The following is a 12,185-nucleotide window of genomic DNA, read 5'->3' as shown; positions in this document are numbered from 1 at the left end:
TGGTGACACCCCGTTCTCCCAGATGGTTCTAGTTGGGGTAAAGTAACTGTCCAGGATCCAGCGCAGAAATCTCTCTGGGATGCAGAAGAGCCACAAGGTTGCCTCTAGGTATGGCCAGTGGACTCTGTCTATAGCCTTTTCTGCATCAATGGACAAGATGATGCGCTCGCCATCAAAACGCTGAGCCTTATCCACAATATGCAGAAGACACTTTGTGTTATTGGCGCACTGGTGACTAGGCATAAAACCCGCCTGGACCGGGTCTATCAGCCCGGTAGAAGGGTGAAGAAGCGCTGCACTAGAATTCCCGTGAGAAATTTAAAGTCGACATTGAGGAGGGAAATAGGTCTGTAGGACTCACAGCATGTTTTATCCGTGCCAGGCTTAGGTATCACCACTACTGATGCCTCCAGCATCGTGCGTGGGAGAGTAGATGTGGTCCCTACTGAATTGAACACCCTCACCAGCACTGGGGCTAGCGAAGAGCAAAAATCTTTGTAGTAGAGAGAGGGAAAGCCATCCGGGCCCTGGGATTTCAGCGTTTTCAGCCTAGCGATCTCTGTAATGACCTGCTCTAGTCTAATCGGTGCTTTGGCAGCCACTAATTGTCTCCAGATCCTTGGGGCACCTGTCCTCTGGTGTATACACTCCAGCTCTTGGACTTTTAGTGTAAGTGAGTCTCTCTTTTCCCCTCGAATCTTGTTGTCCGATGAAGCAATGGCAATGAAATCCCCCTCAACACAGCCGTCAGGGTGTCCCATAAGGTTGCAATTGGCATTTCAGGATTATTGTTCATGTTAAGATAGTCTGTTATTGTTTTCGTTATTTGCCTTACTACTTGTGTGCATTGGAGCATAGTCTCTCAAAGCCGCCAGGTCTGCGGAAGGGTATAAGTGCCTTGAAGGGCTATTGTCAGCCTCACTGCCCAATGGCCAGACAGTGTGCGAGGTAGAATAGTTATCTTCTGTACTTGGGGCAAAACAGCTGCCATGGATACGAAATAATCTATTCTAGCGTAGGTCTTGTGGGAGTGAGAGTAGAAGGTGTATTCTCTGTCTGTGGGGTGTAAAGTACGCCAAGCATCGGTCAACCCTGCATCATATGTTTCCCGTCTTCCGTGTGGGCTTGTGACTGTCCCTGTGTCTGGGCTGATCTATCCGCCATGTTGTCAAACTCTCTATTGAGGTCTGCCCCAATTATTATAATTCTGTCCTGAGATCTAGAAACCTCTGCTATTAATTTGCTTGAGAAATCCTCAGCCCCTCGTTCTGCACATAGACAGTGCCAATAGTGAATGTGTGGGGAGCCATCTGGATTGTGTAGACCAGTAGTCTACCCTTTATCTCCGCCTGTTTGGGGCCAACCTTCCCAGGGAATTTGGAAAAAATCAGAATGACTACTCCTTCAGTTTTTGTTGTGTGAGAGGAGAAAAATAGTTGTGGGAAATGTCTTAGATCGGAGTCTAGGTATGTCCCCGGGGATTAAGTGTGTCTCTTGAAGGAGACAAATGTGTACCCCTAAGATTTCAAGATATGATAGGATAGCTCGCCTTTTAATTGGATTGTTGAGGCCTTTCGCATTTAGTGAGATTATGTTAAGTGTATGGGTCATTTATACTGGTTATGGAGACTGCTGTGGGACTGTAGTTTGTCGCTTCGAAGGGCATGGGTGCACCCGGAGAGTACTCTTTTGGGGGCTGGGTTGAACTGTGATGCCTTGTAGTGTACCTTATGGTGCATAGCATGCGATTATAGGCAGAGAGAGGAAACATACCCTTCAGAAACAAAACAATTAACAAAAAACAGTAACAAGTGAACATATTGAATGTCCCTGTTTGTTAGACCTGTGGATGTGGGCGTGAGATGTCAGCAGGATCCCATCCGTCGTCCGCCCCTCCCGGGCCTCTCCCATCATCAATGGAAGGGGTGCAAGAAGGGAGGTTGCGAGCACCAGATCCTTCCTCTGAAGCAGTTCCTGGAGTTGCCCTATGCTAATCACTCAGATTGGCCAGTGTCCTCCGCTAAGGTGGCCAGGACGGCCTTCCTCTACTTCATAATTGTAAAAGATCCGGTGCCAGGCATGTTGGAGAGCGATTCACTGTCCTCCACTTACGGTCCCTTAGGGGTCTAGTCACGTTATGGGGCTGTGAGTCTGTTCTTCTAGTTTCGTCCTCCAGATTCAGTAGCTGTCGGGCATCCAGCAGCGATCGGATATGGTGGGTTTTCCATTCCGAATTGAAAATTAGACGGAATGGGTGGCCACAAGAGTACAGCACTTCTTTATCTCGTAGGTGAATTGTAACCAGGTGGAACTCCCTCTGTTTTTGCAATCTAGATGCAGCAAGATCTTGGTATAGTAGCGGTTTGTGTTCGTTAAATTCAACCGGGTGAATATCTATGGCTTTACACAGTATTCGTACTTTAAGTTGGAAGTTGTAGACACACGTAAGTATGTCTGCTGGAGGAGCCGGAGGTGGTTTTCTCAGACCTGCTCGGACCAGCTTGATTTTCTGGTTTGGAGGTGCTTCTCGGATAGTGCGGAACATCTCCTCCACGAACGTAGTTATGTCTCAGCCCTCCACCCCATGTGGGACTCCCTGGATTCATACGTTGTTCCTGCGTACGACTGCAGATCTAGGCGTTGGTCTTTTAAACAGAGAACTTCCTGCTGTAAATGTTCTATGTTATTGGGTCAGTTCCTTCTTCATTGTCTGCAGGTCATCTTTTAGTGAGGCGAACAGTGTTTCCAAGAAGGAGCCTTTGACCGGGGCTTCAGAGTCATCTATACCCCCGTCTGCCGATGGTCCCGGCAGAGCGTTCTGGGTGTCGATGTTGGTGGGGTGGTTTTGAGTAGGAGCTCCTTCACTGAGCGCTCCTTCTTTGTTTTCCCTGGTGACATCTTTGGAGCCTAGGTTCTCACCCCCTTCTAGATGGGCTTGTCTGTGTAGCTAGGAGTGCCGCTTTGTGTGCTGTGGTGTTGTCACTAGCACCGTTGAGGCAGTGGCTACTCCAGGCGAGGGAGCGGTCAAGGGTTCGGGCCCCACGTGCTGTGTAGTTAGTTCCGATCAGGATTTTCCTCTTTCTTACCCCAACCTTGAGTAGGGGAACTTACTTGTTGGCCTTGGATCTGCAGTTGCGTGTAGGGTGTCTGGGTCCCTACCCGATATAGTGTCCTCTCTCACAAAGTGGATTCACAGTCCTGGCCGCTCGGGTCTGCGCTCCTCCTCACGGATAGAGTGGTCGCTCCCTGTGCCCCTGGCTGCAACCTGGTATCGTAGCGCTGCTCTGCTGAAGGATCTCTTTCATACCTGCAATTGTTTTCGCCTGCTGTGTGCCTTGGCTAGCGCTTTGCCTAATTAGCGCTCTAGATATTCAATTTGGCTGTTTATTAACATTGTCTGCGCGTTTGCCAATAGCGCTCCACTCTGCTCCTCCCCCCGCCTCCATTTTGTTTGTTTGTTGTCCTCCTCGTGTGCCGGACCCGCCTCCCAGCTGAGACGCCCTCCCACTAACTTAATACAGCGCAGCTCTGCTGTAAACGCGGTGACTCGCTCCTCCTCACGGATAGAGTGGTCGCTCCCTGTGCCCCTGGCTGCAACCTGGTATCGTAGCGCTGCTCTGCTGAAGGATCTCTTTCATACCTGCAATTGTTTTCGCCTGCTGTGTGCCTTGGCTAGCGCTTTGCCTAATTAGCGCTCTAGATATTCAATTTGGCTGTTTATTAACATTGTCTGCGCGTTTGCCAATAGCGCTCCGCTCTGCTCCTCCCCCCGCCTCCATTTTGTTTGTTTGTTGTCCTCCTCGTGTGCCCGACCCGCCTCCCAGCTGAGACGCCCTCGCCCCTCCCCCTCCACTATCCATATATGACAGCTCCTCCCGCGTGCAGCGTTCACGCGCAGCGACCGCGCCCAACCCGCGCCGAAGGTGCGCCAAAGGTAAGCCCGTCTACGCCCGTCTGCGCCTGGACCGCGCCCAGCGCCAGGCCCCCTGGCCCCCGTCCCTCCCAGCCCCCCCGCATTACCTACGATGCCGCCACCCTCCTAGCCCTTAACCCCGGTCGCGCCCCCAACTGCGTCCAAGCCGTCCCTGGACACACCCATGGACCTTTCTCTTGCTACTCCTGCAAATTCATCGGCACCGACAACATCTCCGCTATGACCACAACACAGATTCCCGACCCCAACCAGCTACAGTGCATCCTTCTCAACACTCGATCGGTCCACAGGCACGCCATAGACCTATGGAATCTACTAGACACCATCTCTCCAGACGTCGCCTTCCTTACAGAAACTTGGATGAACGCTTCCTCTGCCCCAGACATCACCATTGCCATCCCTGAAGACTATAAGATCACACGCAAGGACCGCACCGACCACACAGGAGGAGGAATCGCTATCGTCCATAAGAAATCAATCCGCATCTCAACCAGCTCTGACGCCAACCTCGCTAACTCCGAACACCTTCACTTCCAGATCCACATCGACCCCAAGAGCACACTCAGAGGCACCCTCCTCTACAGACCACCAGGACCCCGCGCAAAATTCAGTGAAGACATCACGGACTTCATCACCCCACACGCGCTCCCCTCCAAAGACTACATCCTTCTGGGAGACCTCAACTTTCACCTTGAAAAGATCAACGACCGCAACACCGCCACCCTCTTAGACAACCTCGCCAACCTCGGACTTAAACAACTAGTCACTTCCCCCACCCACATCGCAGGTCACACACTCGACCCCATCTTCACCTCCAGCAATCATGTCTCCTTCAGCCACACTACGGATCTCCTCTGGACTGACCACAGCTGCGTTCACTTCACCAACAACAAACCACAACCCACCAACCACCTCCAACCTACTCTGCAAAGAAACTGGAACAAAATCACCACGGACCAGATCTCCGCATCGCTCCTTCTAAACACCCCAGCCCACTCTTCTAAGGCAAACGAAGCCGCCGCCAACCTCACCCTATGGTTATCCAACACCGCCGACACCTTGGCACCACTGAAAAAACGCCAAAGCAAACCTGGCAGCAAAAAGGCCTCATGGTTCAACGATGATCTTAAGAAGTCCAAGAAACTCTGCCGCTCCCTTGAAAAGGCCTGGAAAAAAGACCCAAACACCAGCACCAGGGACGCCTTCAAAAACGCCACCCGCACTCACCACCAACTAATCCGAAAGGCCAAGAAAACAGCATTCAAGGATCGACTTGACAACAACGCCCACAACAGCAAGGAACTTTTCAACATCGTCAAGGAATTTTCCAATCCCTCGGCCAACTCCAACGACATCACCCCCTCTCAAGCCCTCTGCGACTCCCTAGCCTCATTCTTCCACAACAAGATTGCAGACATCCACAACAGCTTCGACAACCAACCCGGAAACCAACCCACCCTACCATCTGCTGAACACTCTCACCCCTTGAACACCCTCAACGACTGGAACCCAATCTCCACTGAGGACACAATCCGCCTGATGAATTCCATCCACTCAGGATCCCCCACAGACCCATGTCCTCATCACATCTTCAACAAAGCAGACTCCGTCATAGCACCGCACCTCCGAGACGTCATCAACTGCTCCTTCAACTCCGCCACCTTCCCGGAAGACTGGAAACACGCTGAACTCACCGCCCTTCTGAAAAAACCCACAGCGGACCCCACTGAACTCAAAAATTACCGCCCCATCTCGCTCCTTCCATTCCCGGCCAAAGTCATCGAGAAAGCTGTCAACAACCAGCTCGCCGTCTTCCTCGAAGCCAACAAATCCCTCGACTCCTCACAATCTGGCTTCCGAGCAAAACACAGCACTGAGACCGCCCTCATCGCAGCAACAGACGACATTCGAACTCTACTGGACAATGGAGACACAGTCGCCCTCATCCTCCTCGACCTCTCTGCAGCATTCGACACAGTCTGCCACAGCACCCTTTTACAACGCCTCAATAACATCGGAATCCAAGGAAAAGCACTTGAATGGATCACCTCGTTCCTCACCGGAAGAACCCAGAGAGTCCGCCTCCCACCATTCAAGTCCGAGGCCACTGAAGTCATCTGTGGCGTACCACAAGGATCCTCACTCAGCCCCACCCTCTTCAACGTATACATGAGCCCCCTCGCGGCCATCGCCCGCCAACACAACCTCAACATCATCTCTTACGCTGATGACACTCAACTAATCCTTTCTCTCACCAATGACCCCAGCACCGCCAAATCTAACCTACACGAAGGAATGAAAGAAGTTGCCGAATGGATGAAACAAAGCCGTCTGAAACTGAACTCAGACAAAACTGAAGTCCTCATCTTAGGTACATCCCCCTCTGCATGGGACGACTCCTGGTGGCCGGAAGCCCTCGGAAAAGCACCCATCCCGACAGACCACGCACGGAACCTAGGCGTCATCCTGGATTCTTCACTCTCAATGAACAGACAAGTCAGCACCGTATCCTCTTCCTGCTTCAACATTCTTCGCATGCTCAGAAAAACATTTCGCTGGATCCCCACCGAAACAAGGAAAACAGTCACCCATGCTCTGGTCACAAGCCGACTGGACTACGGAAACACCCTCTACGCCTACGCAGGCACTACCGCTAAACTCCAGAAAAAACTCCAACGAATCCAAAACGCCTCAGCCAGGATCATATTAGACATCCCACGCAATGAACACCTCTCTGGTCACCTCAAAGACCTCCACTGGCTGCCCGTCAATAAGAGGATCACTTTCCGACTGCTAACCCACGCACACAAATCACTCTACGACATCGGACCAGAATGCCTCAACTCACGACTGTCCTTCTACACCCCCTCCCGCCAACTACGTTCTTCCAGCCAAGCCCTCGCCACTGTACCTCGCATCAACAAGACCACCATGGGAGGCAGATCCTTCTCATACCTGGCTGCTAAAACATGGAACTCACTCCCCGCTTACCTTCGCCTTACCCAGAACCACCTAGCATTCAGAAAGCAACTTAAAACGTGGATATTTGGCAAGTAATCCTCCTACCCTTTCTAAGCGCCTTGAAACCCTCTGGGTATGTAGTGCGCTATACAAATTCTCTGACTTGACTTGACTTGACTTCAGGTGCTTCCCTCTCTTTCTGTTTACTATTGGGGCCTGGCTCCCTTCTCTGGTAGTGCGTGTCTCCCACTGCCCCCAGGGGGTCTGTTTGTCATCTGGAACTCAATTTCCCGCTCCAGTTGTGCCTTTTCAAACTGCTCCCCTGCACATGAAAAGTCCAACTGACATCTTACGTGGCTGCCTCCCACAGCGGGAGAGGGTCGACTTGTGCCACCGGCGTCTCGTTGTTGAGGCCTTCACCCCGACAGGGCGCTGGAGCCGGTCTCCGATCAGTTGCAGGGCCTCCCTCTGCCACCTTTGTCCCCAGCGTGGCTCTCAAACTACTCTGCAGTATCAGGCCAGGTTGCGTCAGCCACGCCTCCGGGGCCTCGCATAGTCCGCACAGCCGCTTCGCCTTAACTTGAAGCCAGAAGGAGGGGTGGGCCAAGCGGGGTCATAGTAGGATGGCCAACTCAATTCAGCGACGGCACTCGAACAGGCTCCTCTCCCAGTTGAGAGCCCAGGCCGCATCTCCGAATGGGGTTGGAGACCCTGTCGCAGCTTTTCCCCTTGCCGGGCCGCCAGTGTCTGCAGCGTCCCTGAGCGGCCTAACTCAGGCTTCTCTGCCCGAGGCTGGCGTAGCTTGCTCAGCTGACTCACTTGACCCAGGGGCCAGGAGGAAGTCCAGGCTGTTAGCTGCTGCCTGCCAGGTCGATGTCCTGCCCCATGGCATCGCATAGCAGCAGTTCTGTTGCCTCGAGGTATCGAGACGATCCAGGGCTACCACCAGGCTCATCAATTCAGCATTTTAAGCGTATAGGGCCTGTGGCTGGACAGAGTGACGAGCAGGCACGTCCTACTCGGTTGCCATCTTGGCCACGACTCGGGGGTCAATTTTAAATGAAAAATAAAAATGTACCTTCGCCAGCCCGGTCCGGTCCCCCGTTGTGTCGTCTCTGCTCCAAGTCCTCGCAGGAAGCAGGCAGCCTCCCTCCCCTCCCCTAAGCCAATCACAAAGCTGCAATGGCATCGTTGTGATTGGCTGGGACGCTGTCCACACAGGCATCTATGGGGAGACCATTTTCTCCATGAGAAAAGGAGTGCGCATGACTGGTATGGTCGACCAAGCAGTCAGCGCCCATAACAGTGGGCAAGCCACTACTCCACTGCCCTGGAGCAAGACCGCCCACCTGCCTGCCCTCAACCAAACCCTTCTGCTTTCTCACAGTGCGAGAGGAGAGGAGAAACATAAAATGGTATTTTTACCATTGCATAATACCATTTTATGTTTCTGCTTCTTGCACCATGAGAAAGCAGTGTGGCAACGCTCCTCCATCCACATGGAGGTGCCGCCACTGAATATAGGATCTATTATTCATGTGGATAATGCATGTTGGTAATACAAGATTTATAATTTTTTCGAGATTACATATCGATAACTATCACTATGACCTATTTGACTAAAAGGTATGGCTTTTTAATATATATATATATATATATATATATATATATATATATATATATATATATATATATATATATATATATATATATATATATATATATATATAATATATATATGATTCTTTACTATTTGATCATGAGACACTGATCAAATATATATTTTTGTGACTAGGTATTGGAGGATATCTATGCCTTTTGATAGTGATAAACTTTGATTTTACATGGATTAATGTGGTGAGTTGGCATTCGCTCACAAACTGGCACTATGTTGTTTGATCTTGTAATTTTTTTATTTAGTTAAACTTTTTGGGCTTCACTTGTAGTATGATTAATAGTCATGTTTGTTTGGTGACACATTGGATAAACTTTGGTTTGAGGTGATTACTTTCATCTATGATACCCTCATTATCTTCCTTACCCATTACTTTACCTTTAATTTTAATTTTATCATTTGTCTCTTGATTTGGACTTTCACATCATACTAACCCTAGGGCAGGTTAGCGGTACAGACAGTTATGGTGTTTTGCTTTATTGTAGCCCCGAGGAAGTCGATGGGAGATTGACCCCAGACGAAACATGTGTTGGCTTTAATGGCGAAAAATGTTTTTCTAAATAGTTTTTAGTGTCTATGAGGTTTTGAACACAGGATTTCAATTATAATGATGAAGAATTGTCTGTAACACTGTGAATTTGGTACTGGATGCTTGGAATAAAAAGAAGAACTTTCTACAACTGCGAATCAGTGGAATTTGAACTTTACTGAACTTTTGCTCGAGATAAAAACTTTTGTGTAAATGACATTTGGGGCTATCGGCCTTCAAATTTTGAAACGTTAGGTGACCGTTGTTTCCGTTATCCTTTGAGCACTGTTGAAACTCGTAAGGTGTTAACCTTTACTCGACCATGCGCAGAGGTTGACCCTGCCACTTTTAATCTGATTTTCATATAGATATAGTCAAACAATATATAGAGGCAATTTCTGCCTGCATGTCTTATCCAGATAAAAGCTCTCTCTTGAAGATGAAATTGGTACTCGGTGTTTCTAAGGCACCTTCAGCATGCGTTCCCTCCTGCACTTTCATTATCAGTAGGATCTTCACTGTTGACTTTTTGAATGAGACAGTCGTTTGAGCCCTTACATTCTTGTGAGTTAAAATGTCTTTCTTTTCACCAAACATTGGCCCGACGTGAGTGAGCTTCAGGTTTCTTCTCCTTTGACAGTTTTTTTCAAATTAACGGTTGTGTTTGGGAGCTAAACCTTCCTCCTTGCCCATGAAAGTATTTGATATGAGTATGTTTAAAATAATTGGCTCAACATTTGGAGTTGAAACCTTGCCTGACAAAAGAATAGGCTTTCAGTAGGTAGAAACACCTTAACGATACACTTATAATAAGTCAGATGTGCTGTATACCAAATGTCTATGTCACCTTTATAAACTCTTCGGGCTTCTACTAAATCGGTGCATATTTAGATTAGTGCCTGAAGCCTGGCCTCTATAAATGGAACTAGGATCAGAACTACAAGATGCTTCAGCAACCTTGGGTTATGGAAATTAATTAACACATTTTGTTAATAAGGCACAGACACACATTCTGCTTGCTAAAGCAAGTCAGCACAAGAACTGGAACATTTGAGATGAAGTACTGCTTTAGGGGTTGATTTACCCACTCAGTTTGCGATTCGGTCTGTACATTGAAACATATACACATGAGCTTAAGCAGCACAAAAGGAAGATGAACTGTGACCCTTGTTCAGAAGTGATGTTTGATGATAATCCATGAAGATGGCTAACGTGATGTTGAAAACCTTGTACCAGTTGGCCAGATGGTTTTGCAAGGGACAAAATGAGACAATTGTGTCAGTCTCTCTAAAAAGGCCAACATTGACATTTTTTGTTGCTCACAGGTGATAATACAATAATTTTCTTGAGTTACAGTATCAATTTCTTCCACCTTCATACGTTTGTGCTTAATATATAGTCATATGCTTATATAGCAGTACTTTTAAGTGGGATGAGGAAGGTAGGGTGGTCTCCAAAAGGGTTATGGGAAAAAACTATAACTCTGAGGTGTAACACAGGCCCCCAAAACCCTTGTGCCTCATTCAACCTAACCTAGACCTATGAATGTCTGTGCGATATGGGAGTCTAAGGGGCCCTGGCCACATTCTGCAGGTGGGCCCTATCATGTTGCATTATGCCACTGGTGAAAGTAGCAATCCTTTTCCAAGAGGTGTGGCCTATGTAAATTATGGTGTAGTTAAAACATGGAAACTAAACTCCTGTGCCTCACACACTGTGTCACCTAACCCGTATTTGGATGCTTCTGTGATTTTTCTGTTCTTGCACCCAGACATGTCACATACAAACCACCACATATAATCAATGCACACCAGATCTATAGGCTGTTAAATGCTTTTTAGCTGTATCAGATACACGAATACCGGTAATGATTTTGATTTGAATAATTAGAATTGAAAAAAATTAAATTCTGAAAATATGACAGCCAAGAACTGAACACAGTCAGACACCTATAGTCAACTGAGTTCAAAATATGCACTACAAAAGAGTCCTATGTTGCATGAAACAAATACAGAAGTGCAACATCTTGAAAAGAGCGAATACTCCCAGGGACTGAAATATTAAATAAAACATGCGAAATGTAAACAGGGATTCCATGACTGACATGGAATACCTTGAGAATTTTTACAGAGAAATCAATCAGTGGTCTTGCCAATAAAGTTAAGAAAAGGAGTATAGAGCCTGTTACGGGCCCGTTGTTTTTCTTTACTACCAGGCCTGAGACCTTGCAGGACTTGTCCCACTTAAAGCCCTCCTTCTAGGGGTTACGTAGACCTCTGAGTAAGGGACTCAATAGCATTTTCACCAGTTTTGGACATTGCTCCCAGAAGGAGCTGAACACAATTTCAGCTTCTGCATAGGCAGTTTGAATTGTCTTTTAACTGGTTTTAATGCCTATGCACAACATTGCAATGAGTAATAACACGAGCAAAATAAATGCAAAAAAATGTTTGCTTGTGTTATTTTCCACGAATATCAAAATCGGGAGCAAAAACACACCAAATAGCTGACGTTAAAGTTATTTTCACCAGAGTGTTTTGGATGTGTTAATACATATTTTGCCTAAATTATCCAAAAAGTGTATTTTTTACTGTTCCAGTAGTATAGGATTGATTTTTAGAATGAGCAAATATTTAGTAATGTGAAACTACTACGCTTATCTTAAAGACAAGTCACTTTCAATCAGATTTTGTTTGGATGCCAGAATAGGTTCTTGAAGGAGTTTTTACTGGGAGGAAAGATGAATTAAAAAGGTCAATAAAACAACTAAATGAATTTTACGAAATGCAACATGCACTGTATTTCTTACATACTTTATTTAAGTCGGCTTGTAGAATGATCCTCTGTGGGGAGTTTTCTGAAATGTCTGGAAATGTTTCAAATTATGTGTGCTTTTAATTCGCTTGTATTTATATTGTCTTTTACTGTTCTTTTACAATTATCTGTGTAATAATCGAATAAAGGTACTATGACAATGACTGATGTTAACATTTCTCCATGGTTTTTGTTATCATTTACATTTAGAAAACCTTTTGTCAATCCGCTCTTTGCGCACAGACACATGTTTATTATGTAAAAGTGACCAT

At 47.4% G+C, this 12,185-nt stretch overlaps 1 protein-coding gene across 1 annotated transcript in view; it reads left to right on the top strand.

Annotated features, from left to right (window-relative positions):
- The window catches only part of DNAI4 (dynein axonemal intermediate chain 4), a 641,148-nt gene that overhangs the window by 493,728 nt on the left and 135,235 nt on the right, over window positions 1-12,185 (top strand). The gene's annotated exons all lie outside the window — the stretch shown is intronic.

Source organism: Lissotriton vulgaris, chromosome 1_1, assembly GCF_964263255.1.
Source record: "Lissotriton vulgaris chromosome 1_1, aLisVul1.2, whole genome shotgun sequence".
In the NCBI taxonomy this organism is placed as follows: domain Eukaryota; kingdom Metazoa; phylum Chordata; class Amphibia; order Caudata; family Salamandridae; genus Lissotriton; species Lissotriton vulgaris.
This window is presented reverse-complemented; position numbering and strand designations above follow the sequence as displayed.